Here is a 14651-nt window from a genome sequence, read left to right on the forward strand (position 1 = left end):
CAGGTACACCCACGGGCACACACATAGATCAGGCACATACACGCTGCGCGCAGAAGTTCAGATACACACATGGACACGAAATGTCAAATATACACAGAGGTTAGAAATTTATCAGCCACATAGAGGCAGCTTTCGGAACACAACGTGAGAAATGTCAGAAGATCTTGCTTCAAGGCATCTCCCTGATGCATTGCTGCCTCTGACAGCCTCGTCAGAGCCGAGCTACCCTCCCAGCAACAGCAAGTAGTTAATTATTCTGAATGATGTCCCCACTTGGGGGCGGATTGGTGATGTTACCAGGATCTTCCGGATAGCAGACATGCCCCCTACCGAGGGACTGATGCCCAGCAAATGGCCAGAACTGGCCTGATAACAGGCTCGGGTGGGCACGGAGGTTTGGGAGTCAGCAATGCCTCCTTCAAATCTCACCCTCTCCTCCAGAACCACAGGTGCCAGAGGGTCACACCTGGGGCCGCAGGATATTCTGTAGAGCAATCCTCCCTCCATTCTCATGGCCTTGCAGTTGTGCCACACTTTGCAAACAATGTGAGAAATCTTCAGAGGGAGCAAGAATATTTTTCCATGTATACTGTGGCTAAAGCTGTGCACAGTTCAGTACGCACAAAAGACCGATTCAACTGTAGCAAGACGTCTTTATTCTTGTACTCCAAACCCCTTGCAATAAAGGCCAACATGCCATATCCCATATCGCTGCTGTGCCAGGATGCAAACGTTGTGTTCCTTGCACCAGTGCACCCAACTTCCTCTGAACATCAACGCTTAAAAGTTTCAAAGCTTTAAAAACAATATTCTGCTTTTCTATTCTTACGACTGAAGTGAACAACCTCACAGACCCCCACATTATACTCCATCTGTCACCTCATTGCCCACTCGCTTAGCATGCCAATATTTGCCAATAAAGGCGTGGAGCCTTTGTCCTTTCCACAACTTACATTTTTATCTCGTCAGCAAACCTGGGGACGAATGGAAGGAATCACAGGCCAGTTACCAGCCTGATAAATGCCCAGTAACTTAAATGCCAATAACATGTCTCACTTCATCCCCCACATTAAATAATCACTCCCTCCTCCACCAGGAAACAGTGGAGGTCATCGAGAGAATGTACCACAGCAACTGGACAGTAACTTAGACAAACTCCTGTTCACTCCACGGGCCACAGGGTCTCCATTGACTGATCCAAACTTTGTGAGAATTTCTCACTGACGTCTGGAGGTAGTATCCAAGCTGATCTTCCTTCCCCAATTCAGGGCTACAGAATCCAATTCTGGAGTATCTCTCGCCACCCCGCTCAACAACACACCTGCCGCATCGTCACTTCTCCCCATAATTCACAGGCTTAACTGAGGTCAGCACTTCAGCTGTTATTGAGGCTTGTGACTTGTGCTGGAATTTTACACTCGTCTGTTTTAAGGCCGGGTTTGGGGGGGGGGGGGGGGGGGGAGAGGGGGGACATGAAATTGAGGGGATTGGATTCCCTCCAGGTTCCCACCCACCCACCTCGACCACATGGTGTGTTTACACTGAGGTGGGCAAGCCCTTGGATGGAGGATCTGGCCTTCATTAAGGCCCTTAAGTGGCCAATTATTGTCTACCTGAGGACTGTGCCCACACAGCCTCAATTTCTAGGTTGACAGACGGTTTGAACTTCGATGGGGGATGACTGAGAAAGAAGTGAGATCTTGGGCGGCAAGGAAGGGGGGAGCAAACCTCCATCAAAAGCCCCCTCTGCACCTCCTTAAGGACTCTGGACTCTGGATCACCATCCCCATCTGTCTTCTCATGCAAGACCTTAATCGCCCCTTCTTGCCCCTAATGTCTTCCCTACCCTGGGATCGCTTGAGCACATCTGGGGCTCCAGTGCCTGGACTCAGGTTGTGATGCCCAGCTGAACTTCCACTTGTGCCCACTGCAGCGCTGTTGCCACAGGGACTGGAGAGCGACTGGCTACCTCTGAGGTAGGACTTCCTCCTGACTGAGGGGCGTAAAGACCGGCCTGCAGCCATTTACCACTTATTCAAGATTGAAGTGCCTGTGTGGAATGTGGGATTTGGTGGGGAACATGTCTTGGATGGCGGGAAACAAACCCTGTCACCCAAAACTTCAGCCTTTAATGTTTTGTATGCGTTCAGTACGATAGTCTGCAGGGAGGTTACCCACAAGACTGAGCTTCGTGCTATGTGTGAGATAATAGCTGCTTCTGTGCAGTGGGACTTATATAGGTCATCCTGCACTAATGAGGCCGTGACACTAAGGCCCTTTGCCCATGAAAGCTGCTAATGCACTTCAATCCACATTAACAACACAAATCTGATGGAAATAAATTCCTCACAAATCTTTGGATCAGTCAATGGAGACCGTTGATGAGATTGTTCACTTAAGAAGAATCTCTGTCCTGTTTACAAACCTAATTACTGTAGGGGCTGACAGTCAAAACAAGAGGTGAAAATATTTTGCCAATCTCAGCAAATCGCCTGTCGCCCGCCGAAAATACTTACTTTAAAACAATCAGGCTTGGTGAAAGGTCATGACCTACGGGTAAGGGTTATGACCTACCTGAAAGTCAGGCACCTTTCAGTAAAGTTCTGAGGCCTTGAACGGAGGTCTAAGGCCTTCAGTGAAGGGCCAAAGGAATGGGGGGGGGGGGGGGGGGGGGGGGGAGTAAAGAAAAATGAGGAAGAAGTGACTAATCAATATGAGTCTTGGGTTTAGAAGCCAAAAGGTTGCAACAAAGTGGAATGGATTGGAGGACTTGGGAATTAATAATATGCAGCATGAATCAGAATTATGAGCCAACATTGCCAGAACAAAAGGAAGTGAAATTTGATTTATAGTTTTCATTCATGGGATGAGGGCAGCACTGGTATTTCTTGTCCACCCCTAATTGCCCTTGAGAAGGTGGTAGTGAGTTGCCTTCTTGAACCGTTGCAGTCCATGTGATGTAGGTACACCCACAGTGCTGTTAGGAAGGGCATTCCAGGAGTTTGACTCAGCAACAACGAAGGAAAATCGATATACTCAGGATGGTGAGCGACTTGGAGGCGGAATGCACGCACTTGCTTCTTCCATATTAGTCACTCATTCTCCATTCTGTCTCCAGTCCTCCAGAGTTCTCATGTGAAGAGCCAGATCCTCCCACAGAGCAAGAAGACACCTCGAAGAAGCTTGCTCATCCTGAGGAACAGAGTTAATGGCTGTGAAGAGTTCACCTGAGGAAGGAGCAGTGCTCCGAAAGCTAGTGATTCGAAACAAACCTGTTGTACTTTAACCTGGTGTTGTAAGACTTCTTACTGTGCATCTCCACATGGACAGTGACCCAGAGCCGCGATCGAACCTGGGAACACAGCGCCATGATGCAGCAGTGCTAACCATTGTGCCGCCATGCTGCCCTATCAAGTTTTTTAATAGCGAGATGGATTCTCTGGATCATTAATTCCAGTTTCTGGATTACTTGCCTGGTAACGTCAGTGACAGGTGCAGCCTGAAAAGATGGAGGAAACAGATTCAATTGTACTTCCAAAAAATAATTAAATAAATACTTTAAAGGGTTAAAACTGTAGAGCTGAGGGGAAGAGTCAGAGGGAGTAATTGGATAGCTTTAAGAGTTCAGTAAGAAGTCTTACAACACCAGTTTAAAAGAGTTAGCACAGGAATGATAGGCCTATGACCTCGTATGCCGTGTTACTCTAAGAATGTAAGGAACCCCCATCAATTGACATTATAATGCTTTACAAATATCTCTTTCAGTTGTGTGTTACATGAGTGGGCACAAGGAAAGAATATCTGATTGGCCTCTTGCTGTGCAGTTTTGATATATGGTGGTGGGTGGGTGTGCATAACCTTGAAGCTTCAGGCATCACAACCAGGCAATGTTGCCCTGATGGATTAGCGGGTACATACCTCCCCGTTATTCTCCTGTGATCCTCCAGAAAAACAGCCGCAGGAGTTGAGCTATCACACACATAGCGTTAAACTCTCCTCGAGAAGAACACATTCAATCGCAACACAAATTGCTGCAAAGGGAAGGAAGCCTCCTTCAAAGTGAATGAACTTGTTGTTTTGGGTTGAAAAGGGGATCCACTTATCAAAGAATGAATACTAGTACAACGGAATAGGTCAGGCTGAGTTTCACACAGGTGTAAGTTGTCTTACTCCCACACCATTTCCTTTTTATGTTGCTTTCCCTGTAACCTGCAGTTGACCTCTTAAGTAACAGAGCCGCTTTCTGACTAATCGGAAGAAAATTCCTTATGGATTAACAGTCTCTGACAAAGGTCGGCAGAGCTAATTCAAAGCCTATTTGGTCACTTTCCCTCTTGTTGCTGATTTTTATCCTGTTCTTCGCAATCACTCCCTCCACCAATGATGCACAGGAGCAGCGGTCTATACCATCTACGATGCGCACCGCAGCAACCTGCAAGGCTCCTCCGACAGTAGTTCCCAAACCTGCGACGGTTACCACCAGGAGCAGCAGACATATGAGAATCCCACCACAAATGAATTTTCCCCTCCAAGTCATGCACAATCCTGACTGGCATCTATATCGCTGTTCCTTCATTGTTGTTGGATTAAAAACCTGGAACTCTCTTCCTAACAGCATTGGGAGTGCATGTAGGAATATAAGAGCTGGGGTAGGCCATTCAGCCCATCGAGTCGGCTCCGCCATTCAACATGATCATGGCTGATCGTCCACTTCAATGCCTTCTTCCCCACACTATCCCCATATCTCTTTACAGCATTGACATGTAGAAACCTGTCAATCTCTACTTCAAACATACTCCACGGCTGAATTTCCACACCCCTGAGTCTAGAGAAAACCAAATATTCACAACTCTTGAGTAAAAATAAAAGTCTCATCTTGGTAAGTAGCTTCCCCTTATTTTGAAATTGTGCTTCCTGGTTCTAGACTCCCCAACCAGGGGAAACATCTTGCCTGTATCAACCCGGCCTACACTTTGAAGTATTTTTTAGGTTTCAATAAGATCACCGCTTACTCTTTGAAACTCAAGAGAAAACCGGCCTAGTTTCCCCAAACTCCCCAATGGGCAATGTTGCCATCCTGAGAACAAGTCTGGTGAATCTTCGTTGCACTTCAGGGGAGCCAAAGCTGCCCAGTACTCTAGGTGTGGTCTTATTAATGTTCTGTACAATTGAAGCAAGACTTTTCTACTCCTGTAATCAAATCCTCTTGCGATATAGGCCAACATACCATTAGCCTTGCTATTGGAAGCTTGGATTGGATTGGATTTGTTTATTGTCACGTGTACCGAGGTAAAGTGAAAAGTATTTTTCTGCAAGCAGCTCAACAGATCATTAAGTACATGGGAAGAAAAGGGAATAAAAGAAAATACACAATAGGGCAACACAAGGTACACAATGTAACTACATAAACACCGGCATCGGATGAAGCATACAGGGTATAGTGTTAATGAGGTCAGTCAATAAGAGGGTTGTTTAGGAGTCTGGTAACAGCAGGGAAGAAGCTGTTTTTGAGTGTTTGTGCGTGTTGTATGACTTCTGTATCTCCTGCCAGATGGAAGGAGTTGGAAGAGTGAGTAAGTCGGGTGGGAGGGGGTTTTGATTATGCTGCCTGCTTTCCCCAGGCAGCGGGAGGTGTAGATGGAGTCAATGGATGGGAGGCAGGTACATGATAGACTGGGTTATGTTCACGACTCTCGGAAGTCTCTTGCGGTCCTGGGCCGAGCAGTTGCCATACCAGGCTGTGATGCAGCCAGGTCGGATGCTTTCTCGGGTGCATCTGTAAAAGTTGGTAAGAGTTAATGTGGACGTGTTGAATTTCCTTAAGTTTCCTGAGGAAGTATCGGTGCTGTTGTGCTTTCTTGGTGGTAGCCATTATATGTATATGGTGCAGCAATGGTTAAAAGCCCAGGTAAGTGTGTGTATGTAGCTACTGCAGTAAGGTTTTGAAAAATCTGAGTTTAAAAGACAGACACTGTGACTCCAGAAGGAGTAATTAAAACATCGTAAAAATGAGATCATAATTTCAAACCATGCTTATGTTCAAAAGGACAAGTCTAATAGAATTTTGTTATGCATTCTGGGGAGTAGATAATTAGAGACATTACATAATCAGACCATTGAATTTCAGTGGTATAAGGATGATATAATTAACGGTGCTGAATTGTTAGGTTTTGAGTCAGTTAGAAGCAGTCAGGCTTTGAGTTAGTCGGTTTAGATTTGCTTGTGACCAAAAAAGCAGCTTCTGGAAAGAGTTGTCAAGTTAAACAGTGGTTTGCAACAGACAAGAATCCACAGGCTGCTTCCTGAATGATCTCTCTCTCTCCAAGACATCTCTATTCAGCAAGTATTCTTGTGTTTGCCAACTATATTTAGAAGTGGGTTTTGCTTGATTGGAGATAAAGAAGATAGCAGATAGGAGTTAAAGTGTTTCATTTTTTGTTAAGCATTGTTTAACTGGTAATTGTAAGCTATTTCTTTTATGATGTTAAAGAAAGTTTAATATTGTGTTAATAATAAATATTGTGTTAATAATAAATATTGTGTTAATATACCGTATCCCTTTTTGTGTGTGGAGCCACTCCTGGAACAAAGTAACCATTCCTCAGATTTACAAATTGAAAATATCGGGGTTTCTGTCCCCTATCCTACCAAAAGTCGGGGTCTGGTCCGGGGTCGTAATACCATCCAAATCCCCGTGAAGCCGCATTGCATCTTCCTCCATCGCATGCATCTATACCGCATGGCAAATGTTCAAAAACACGGTGCAGAGCTGTCCATTCTGAGCAGGCCCGAGAGATCATCTGTTGACACAGGCCTCTGTTCGTGGTTTAGCTTTGAGTGGTTACTGGGTACCAGGTTTTATTTCTTGGTCGGCTGGGTGGGGGGCTGTATTTGGTAAAGCCCCGGGCCATACCGAGTTACCGGCTCGGAAATGACAGTCAATGTGGTTATTTACAGGAGTTGTGGCCACTCGGTTTTACATTTTAGTTTAGTTTCTTAAGTCGCATTTTGAAAATAAGTTCCTGTCCCAATTGGGAGGACACGCCTCTTGTGACATAAACTGAACTTGAGGAAAATGACAGGGACCCTGAAAAGTGTATATTTTATTTTGGGATTCGTGCAGGAGAGCGTAATGTTTGGGGAATGTAGGCTTCAGTGTGGTACCTACTCCAGCATTAAACCTCTGTGTCACAACTCAAAATTGCTTTTTTGAAGAAATTTACCATTTTGCATTTTGACGTGCATTATAATGCAATTGCATTCTGGAAAAATTATGGATGTTTAAAGCTAGGTTGTGATGCCAGCTGAAATAATGCTCTTTACTATTGGTTATGTTGGGATCTCTGGTGCCTACCTGTTCAAAATAAAATACTTAGTGCTGAGGATGGCGGTCGCTCCCACCTTTTAAATGAAAATAAATTAGGCTGTGTGGGCAGCAGAGAGCAGGACATGCATCTCGCACGCACACTTGATGTTAAGCGTCCTCCAGGTATGTGCTTTTGGCGCCAAATCACGGAGCAGTGTTGCTTCCATTTTCCAGCTGCTGGCAAGCAAGGCAAGTGAACTGTGAAGGTGAATGGTTTTCTTAAAAGTAAGATACAGCCAGCGACTCAAATAGGCAGTTTACCTATTGGACAGGATCTCACAACAGAATCTGCTGGAGAGAGCTGATCAGGAGAGTCCACGGCAGGACAGAGCAGTGTTAATGTTCGCTCGGCACACAGCTCCAGGGCCTCTGGTTAACGGTCGACAATGAAGAAACTTAACTCGGGAACAAAGCAGTATAAAGATTTCTTGAGGTATGGTTTTGTCCTTCAGGAGGACCTATTTGTTGGATTTTTCTTTCTCGTAAAGTTGAAGATGGCACAAAGGATCTGGATGAAGTCTGCACCTGATATGCACATTGTCCTCTCCTCCTTGGCACACGATTAAAGTGAGATCGTGAGGACCAAGCAGGCTCCCCTTTCACATTAAAGGTAAGCAAATGTGATGTTTGTCATGAAGGTTGGTTGTCATGGGTGATGAAAGTCTGGTGGTTGGTAAAAGTGGGTCCCGGGAAAAAAGTTTGAAAAACATTGCACTAGCCACGGCCTGTCATTTGGAAAAAGACGCGTTTAGTCCTACGCTTTAGTCCTGTCTGCCAACCAGTTTTCTATCCCTCTCAATACATTACCTCAATCCATGCGCTTTAATTTTACACACTAATCTCTTATGAGAATTTGGCTGCTTTTCCTTATCAACTCTACTAGTTATATCCTCCAAGATTTGTCATGCATGACTTCCCCTTTATATTTTCATGCTGACATGTTCAATTCTACCATTTTGTTTTCCAAGTGACGTGCTATAAAATCTTTGATTAAAATTTGAGAATTTTTCCCACTGCCAACGTCAGGCTGACTGGTCTATAATTCCCTATTTTCTCTCCAGCCCCTTTTTAAATAGTGGGGTTACAGTAGCTACCCTCCAATCTGTAGGGACTGTTCCAGAGTCAATAGAATTTTGAAAGCTGACCACTAATGCATCCACTATTTCTAGGGCCACTTTCTTAACGTAATAATAATAACAATAATTGCTTATTGTCACGAGTAGGCTTCAATGAAGTTACTGTGAAAAGCCCTAGTTGCCACATTCGGGCGCCTGTTCGGGGAGGCTGGGACGGGAATTGAACCCGCGCTGCTGGCATTCTTCTGCATCACAAGCCAGCTGTTTAGCCCACTGTGCTAAACCGGCCCCTGTATTTATTGGAGTTTAGAAGAGTGAGGGGGGTAATCTCAAAGAAACTCATAAAATTCTAACAGTTTTAGATGGGGTAGATTCAGAATGAATGTTCCTCGTGGTACGGGAATTGAACCCGCGCTGCTGGCATTGTTCTGTATTACAAGCCAGCTATTTAGCCCACTGTGCTAAACCAGACCCTGTACTCTGGGATGTAAATTATCAGGCCTTGGATATTTATTGGCCTTCAAGCTCCTCAATTCCCCCAACAACATTTCCCGACTAATATTGTTCTCCTTCACTTTCCTGTATCCCCCAATACTTCTGGCACAATATTTGTGTCCTCCTTTGTGAAGACAGAACCAAAGTATGTAATTCGTTGATCAGACATTTCTTTGTTCTCCGTTATAAATTCCCCTGCATTGGAGGAGAGATGAGGCCCTGAAGTGGTTGTTAACTGGCTACCTACCACGTTGCAGGCAGGGTGGCAAGTTTGACTCTTGGCCTTCACGTTCAGAAAATAATTCCAGCGAAGGCGGGAAGACGCCGGTCCAGACGCCAACCACCGAATTCAAAGGCCTGCCCCCGCCTTCCTCGCCTCTTGTGTTTGGCCAAGTGTTCACCCAAAATTAAATGGGATTCTGATGGTCAATGTTTCTGAAACCAGTCCTCAACATATTTACTGAATTGAACATGGTCACAGTGGGATTTGATCTTATAACCTCCAGGTTCCTCGTCACAAGAAATGAAGATTTGCATTCAAATTGCGCCTTTCATGATTTCCCAAAGCTTTGCACAACCAGTGAAGTGCTTAAGTTTATTCACTGTTGTATTGTAGGAAATGCAGCAACCAATTTGAACACTATTTCGCACGAGCAGTAATTTAAGAAAAAATAAATTTAGAGCACCCAATTATTTTTTTCCAATTAAGGGGCAATTTAGCCTGACCTAGCCACCTAACCGGCACATCTTTGGGTTGTGAAGGTGAAAGCCACACAGACACGCGGAGAATGTGCAAACTCCACACGGACTGTGACCCGGGGCCGGGATTCGAACCCGCATCCTCAGCACCGAAGGCAGCTACCCCACTGCATCACCGTGCCGCCCCTCCATATAGTAATAATCAAAAGAAATGTATTTTAGTGATGTTGCTTGAGGGATAAGTACTGTTTTCAGACACCAGGGAGAATTCCCCCGCTACCCTTTGAAATAATGTAATGGGATGTGTTATGTACATCCCAGGGGGCAAGTCTTGACTCAAGATCAAATCTAAAAGGTGGGAACTCTGACAGTACAGCACTCCCTCAGTACTGCACTGGAGTGTCAGCCTGGGTTACGTGCTCAAGTCTCTGGACTGGGATGCAAACCACAACCATCTGAGTCAGAGATGACAGTGCACAGCCATTAAGCTACACACTACATTGAGTTAGGGAACACTCAGTTAAGGGGATAATGTTCTTGAGGCATTGATTGTCCTTTGTTGCGAGTGAAAAGTTGTTTTGCGAGACTGTGATGTGTGGAAAGGAATAGCAGTGAGAGAGTTGGCCACCGAAGCAGTTTTATTTTGGTCAACCCGTGGGACTGTATACTGAGGGTAGCAAGTCTTTCCCGTGATAATTTTCACTTTGCAAATATGTAACACGCAAAGAAAACAATATCCCCCTCGTTTGTTCATTTTTTTTTGTAAATTCCACATTTGTGCAAAAAATACCTGTGCAATTTCCAACAAATAAAACATTTGAAGAGTAAAAAACAGAAACTAGCCACCTAGCAGCCCGATGAGAGGCCAAGAACTAGGAATGCATAAGTAAAACATGACACTTGAGTAAATACATTGATTATAACAGTCAGTAAGCAAACCTCCAGTAAATCCAACACTTACCCTGCAAATCATGTACTCTTCCTTATGTAGTGGCCTAGGATACTGTAAGCTGTGTTCACCGAGAGGTTCTATATATACAATCTGTACGTTTTTAGATATTCCCTTTTAATAACATATTAATAAAAAGCAATTATGGCTGTACTCTCCCCATCCCCCACCCAATTCAGGATCAGGCATGTCCTTTGAAAATAGTGTGACAAAGTGGGTAGTCTTTCACTCGAAGTGTTACTACAAACAAACGTCAGGAGAAAACAGAAAATATCAAGCCAGCCAACCACCATCCATAGTAAGCTCCTTGCTCTGTATCTTTTGAAAAGAATCAAGATGGCTTAACCGAGGCTTTTGCAGAATACAAAGCCAGTTGACAGGCAACCTGTTTCGTTAAGAATTCCATTCCAGTGGACATAATTTAAAGATTATGTAGGAGGAAGAAGGAAAGCTAGTGGGAATTTCTTCACCTAAAGTTACAAAAACTATGGTATCAGTTACCAGCAAAGGATTTTGAAGTGGGCTGTGTAATTGGGGTAAAGGGACAATCAGGTATGTTTTTGGAGGGAAACAACATATATGCATACAATGGTTTGAGACTGAGGGATATGATAGTTAATAGATTCAGGGTTAGAACAGAAAGAGACTGAAGGGCACAAAGAGAAGAGGTTGAAGATTATGAGGGAGGAGTTGAGAGAAACGATGATGAAAGATTAAGGGTTGTTGATAAGAGATTGAAAGATGTAGTGAGGAGCGAGATGATGAGGAAGGATTGAAGGATATGGTGGGATGGAAGTAGAGTGAGTAACCTATTGAGATAAATTGTGGGAAGAAATGGCTGTATACGGTGAATCAGAGATTTAGTAATCGGTGGGGGAAACCTTGGTTGATATGTGAAAGAGTGAGGAGACTTGTGGGGTCTCATGGCCATTCTGTGCTTCAATATCCTGCCAATTTTAATGTTAGCTAATACTGTTAACAGCTCTTTCTCCTCAGATACCATATTCCTCTCCTTTCAATTTGCCATCATCATAGCTCTTTTAAAAAATAATTCTTGACCGATTCCGTACTTTCAAAATATCAACTCATCCCTGTTTTCTCTCCAAAGCCCTTGAACATATTATCGTCTCCCAAATATGTGCCCACCTTTCCCTGAAATCCATGCTTGAATACCCTCCAATCAGGTTTCCGATCCTGCCACAGTACCGAAATGGCTCTTATCAATGGAACAAATTACATCCAATGTGACTGTGATAAAGCTAAAATATGCCTGTTTATCCTTCTCTCGGCCTTTGACATGGTTAACCACACCATCCTCTTCCATAGGGTCCATGGGTGGAATTTCACTCGCTTGGTTCAATTCGTAACTACCAAATCGTAGCCAGAGATATACCTGCATTGACTTCTCTTCCTGCTCCCACACCATTACCTCTGGTGAGTCCAAGGATGGATCCTTGGCTGCTTCCATTTCTCATCTACAAATTGGCAACATCATTCGAAAACAGTTTCCACATGTACGGCGTACACCCAATTCTACCTCACCACCTCCTTCCACCGTCTCAAAATTGCCAGATTGTTTGTCCAATATCCAGCTCTGGATGATCAGAAATTTGCTCCAGTTAAATATTGGGAAGACTGAAGCCATTGTCTGCTGCCCCCATTTCAAACTCCTCAATTTCCTGCCCACAAACTCTATCCTTCCTGTCCTTTCAACTGTCTCAGGCTGAACCAAATTGTTTGCAAATTGGTGTCATAGTTGACCAAGATGAACTTCTACATCGCCACACAATCAGTAAGACTGTCTATTTTCACCTCAGCTACATAGAAAGATTTATGGCACAAAACAAGGCCATTTGGCCCATCGTGTCCATCTACTCTCTTGCCTCAGATGATCCTCAGCCATGCCTTTTGTTATCTCTGAACTTGACATTTCCAGTGCACTTTGGCTGGCCTCTCATGTTCTACCATCTGGCCATCTAAAATTCTGCTGTGTTCTTAGCTCGTGCCAAATCCTGTTCACACGTCACATTGTGCTTCATGACCTACAATGACTTTCTGCTCAGCAAGCTTTGATTGTGAAGTGTTTTCAAATCTCTCCATGCCCCCGTCCCTCCTACCTCGCTCATTTTCTCCAGCCTTACAATCCTGTGAGATGTCTGCATTCCTCCCTCGATTTTGATCACTTCATTATTGGTAGCCGTGTCTTCATCTGCTATAAACTCTGAAATTCCCTTACCCAGCACAACCCCAGCTCCTCGTCCCACTTGGTCTTAATCCCCTCCCCCCCGAGCTACCCTATCCCCTCCAAGATCCTCCCACAAATCACTGAGATGGCCCCCCCCCCCCCACCACCACCAACAACACCCCCTCCAGCAACGAGAAGGGCAGTGCCACCGGAAAGGTCGGACAGACCTTTTTTCCCAAATCCCGCACCTCCATGTACCTGAAACCCTCCCCTTGCGGCACCCCAAACTTTGCCCCCAACTCTTCCAGTCTCGCAAACCATCCTTTCAGAAACAGATCCTTTATTTCCACCACCCCTCGCTCCTCCCATCCTGGAAAGCTCGCATCCATCCACCCAGGCTCAAACCCGTGGTTCTCTCGAATTGGCATCAACTTCAACCCCGCCCCCAACTGAAAGTGGTGCCGAAACTGCCTCCATATTTTCAGCCTGGCCACTGTGCTTCATCCCCGGATACCTCCCTGGGGCAAACGGAAACAATGCCGTTCCCTACACCTGCAACCCTGACCCCTTACAAAAACCTGCTCCCAGCTTTACCCACAAAGCCTCCGCCTCCCTACACCAACCCAGCACCTTCTCAGTGAACTTTCACAACTGTTAAGAAGTATTTAGATGAGCGCTTTGAAATTCGATTGGATGCAAGGCTGCTGGCCAAGAGCTGGAAAACGGGATTAGAATAGATCGGGTGCTTGATGGCCGGCGTGGACGTGTGGGGCCATAGGGCCTCTTTCTGTGCTGTAAAACTCTATGACACCTGAAGGAGAAAGGGGTCGCAGAATATGACGAATCATGGAGCTAGTCGCAATTCTTCCGAACTGAACTGAGGCCAAGGTTAATGAGATTGCAACTCAACTGGAGCTCTGGCCAAAACCGGCTGGTGAGATGGGGTGGTGCCATGGGAGCAACATCTTCCAGGTCTGGACGAAGAGATACTCCTGGAGCAAATACACAGCTCCGTTGTATCACACTTCACATTTCATTTTTGAGGTTAGGATGTTGCAGGAATGAGTTCATATATTTAAAATAGCTAACCAACGTAGAGTCGAAGTGCTAAATCTGGCTGTCGGGGGAGGGGGGGGGTGGGGCGACTGCTGTTATTTTAAAAATAACCGAGTAGGTGGCTCAGTGGGTGAGGTATTGGCGTTTCACTCCGAGGGGAAGATTGCAGAATCATATAGCTCCTAACACTTGGGACTGACTCCGAAGAGTGCTTGGCTAGTGTAGTAGAAGGAAAAATTTCACACTTTTGGCAGGAGGGGGCATTCTCTTGAATTTAGAACACAGAACATACAGTGCAGAAGGAGGCCATTCGGCCCATCGAGTTTGCTAGCCACGTGAGCTACTGTGCTGCCCTATTTTGGGGCTAAAATACGTTAAGGAATTTTGCATCTGGACCCATGTGGTGCCTGAAAATCTGTGTATGCCTTATAAATTAGCAATCAGCACTTGCAAAGCAAGATTTGCTGGTACTAATGTTAAACAATCACAATGTTCACCAAATGAAAATATCACTTCCTACAGAAAGACAGATCCTGACAATGAGATGGGGCTCAAGGTTGACTGTATCTGCACCGGTGTTAAGCCTGTTCCCTCCTATCATTGAGTTCTGCAACTCTTTGCACTTTAACATCTCACTACCTCACCTGAGCTGTGGTGCACATTTGCCTCTCAACAGCAAGGTCCTGGTACTTTAATCTGCCCTTGTCCACTTGGAAAGCAGGGTTACTTTGAGGGGCAATTGCCAAAGATGACACAGTTAGTTAGGGCAGGCGTACTGAGCCTGATGTCCAAAGCCAGACTGTCAGACATAACTAGCGATTAGGC

Source organism: Scyliorhinus canicula, chromosome 3, assembly GCF_902713615.1.
Source record: "Scyliorhinus canicula chromosome 3, sScyCan1.1, whole genome shotgun sequence".
Taxonomy (NCBI): Eukaryota; Metazoa; Chordata; class Chondrichthyes; order Carcharhiniformes; family Scyliorhinidae; genus Scyliorhinus; species Scyliorhinus canicula.